This window comes from Marmota flaviventris, chromosome 14 (genome assembly GCF_047511675.1).
Source record: "Marmota flaviventris isolate mMarFla1 chromosome 14, mMarFla1.hap1, whole genome shotgun sequence".
Taxonomy (NCBI): Eukaryota; Metazoa; Chordata; class Mammalia; order Rodentia; family Sciuridae; genus Marmota; species Marmota flaviventris.
Window position 1 is genome coordinate 82,514,728 of NC_092511.1, and position 2,591 is coordinate 82,517,318.

At 45.9% G+C, this 2,591-nt stretch overlaps 1 pseudogene; it reads left to right on the forward strand.

Moving 5' to 3' along the window:
* Positions 1-300: 300 nt before the first annotated feature.
* Positions 301-1,352, forward strand: LOC114105547 (C2 domain-containing protein 2 pseudogene; annotated as a pseudogene).
* The last annotated feature ends 1,239 nt before the right edge of the window (positions 1,353-2,591 follow it).

A 2,591-nucleotide genomic window follows, 5' to 3' on the forward strand; every position in this document is an offset into this window, starting at 1 on the left:
TATGCATTGCCTTCTTGGATCCTGAGGCTGAAGAGCTAGAGGGACCAGTGGCAGGCAGGCTGGGTGATCACGCTGAACCATGAGGCCAAAGGGAGAAGGGGCCCCCTGCAGCTCTCCTTCCAGAAGGATCAGTGGCCTCAGCTATAGGAGCTGGCAGTTGGAAAAGTCACCATTGTGGTTCAGTCAGCCCAGAAGGTGGTGGCCTGTCACATGGTGGCCTGTCACATGGTGAGCAAGACCATTCATTTCCTGGTCAGCACAGTGCCCTTAGTGCTGGGCTTGGGATATCAGCTGTATGACATGCAGCTCTCCCTGGTTCACCTACAACTGGAGCTACACATGAAAGAAGAGAAAGAAGACATCCAGATTAGGTGGTCCTACATCCACATGCCAGAAGTAACCATCAAGGTCCAGCCCAGAGCACTAGGGGAAGGCCAGGTTGGTGAGACAAATGCAATATCCGAAGCCCTCAAAGATATTTTGAAGCACCTGGTGAGTTCTGCCTCTCTGTCAGTGATTCTGAGCACCAAGCCCACAGACATGAAAGAAGCTCAGAATCTATAGCATACTTTATCTACTGCTCAGGAATCCTGTCCTCCTAAACCTCCTAGGGCCCATGAACTAAAACCACTGGTGAAGAACATCCATGCCTTGCTGCCAAATGATCCTGGTGCTTTAGGTAGTATAACCCTATGTGCATTGCCTAGCTGAATGATCCTATCCAGAGGTTTACCAGCACCCTAGCCAAGAACTCTACTCACCTCACTTGGGAGGAAGAGTTCACCTTCAAGCTGAACACCAAGTCCAAGGAGTTACACCTGCAGATTACAAAGGGAAGGCAGTCCTCAGAAGGTCTGCTGGCCATGACCACTGTCTCTCTGGACCTGTCAAAGCAGCAGCCTTCCAGGCTGCGGAGCTTCTTTCTGATCAGTGGGCCCACCCTCAGCAGCTTGGCACTGGGATCTGTCACTGCAGAGTTTCCTTACATAGAAATCAGTGAAGTGAAATCTTCACAAACTCCTTTCCCTGACACTGCTGCTAAAAGAAATGGACTGACAGAGATGCCATATGGGACCATGGTCACTACTGTCACTGCCATGAAGACCAAGCCTTACTGTGACATGAGATGTCTTGGCTGATCTGAGTCTCCTCTGAAGATGCCCATCCAGGTGAAGGTCAAGGAGAAGGACATCTCCACCCAAGCCAGGTGGTGCTTCTGACAGTAAGAATGCCGTTCTTCAGATACAGAACTTCTGGTGTTGAATGGCTTCCATCAGTTCGCTGAAGTTGCCATCTGGCAGCCCACTAAATCTTCAAAGCTAAAACTCAAGTCTCATGAAGAAGAGAACTAACATCACCAATCTGAGTCAACATCCTCAAAGAAAGCATTCAGTCTTTGGTTTGGGGGCATTGGCTTGCTTCACTTAGCACTATATTCACCAACTTCATCCATTTACCAGCAAATGCCATGAATTTATTCTCTTTTAATGCTGAGTAATGTTCCATTGTATATAAATATCAAAGTTTCCCTATCCATTTATCTACTGAAGGACATCTGGTTTGGTTCCACAATTTAGCAATTTTGAATTATGCTACTATAAACATTGATATGGCTGTGTCCCTGTAGTATGCTATTTTTAAGTCCTTTGGGTACAAACAAGGAGTGGAATAGCTGGGTCAAATGGTGGTTCCATTCCAAGTTTCCAAGGAATCTCCAAACTGCTTTCCAGATTGGCTGCACCAATTTGCAGTCCCACCAGCAATGTATGAGTGTGCCTTTTCCCCCACGTCCTCGCCAACACTTATTGTTTTTTATATTCTTGATAGCTGCCATTCTGACTGGAGTGAGATGAAATCTTCTGCTTTTTGCTGTTGACCTATTAGCCCATTGGTTACTGCTTGTAGGGGTGTTGCTAGTTCATTGGACTTTTATGGATCTCAGATAATTTGCCCAATAACAGGCTATGCATAAAAGGCTTGCCTATGCAATAATAAAGTGGATCGAGTTCTCTGAAACTGGTCTCTGGAGATCTCTTTTTGACTCTGTTGCCACACCCTCCTCAACTGTTTGGTGAACCACATTCAAGTTACATGGAGATAAAGATGTTTTCTTTAGTTTAGTTAGAGAATCAGCATTTATTGAGCACCCTGGAAGGTGAGGCATTGGGCCCTAATGTAAGAATGTAAAGGCAAATATTATGTGGGTTTGGCCTCCAGGATGCCTTATCTATACTGTATCCTGACATTTATTCATATATAAACATTACTTATGTCAGAGTGCTCTGGAGTGACTGATTCCACCTGTACTCATAGGCTGGTGTTCCATGGCTCAAACCAGTGTGGCTGTGTTAATTATTACAATATCAAAATACTTCCATACTGGTTGGTGAAGAGTCCTGAATGGCCCCCTGCTGCCAGCCTGTCCCTGCATCTCCTCTGACACTAACTATACCTCCCTGTTCTGTCAGCTGAGCCCTCTGGGTCAACTCCAGCCCTATGGACAGGTGTTCTATTCTTACTGGCTGCAGTCCGTGCTATTTTGGTGGTTAAGCTTTTGAATATCATCAAGTGGATCCTGCTCTTATTTAAAT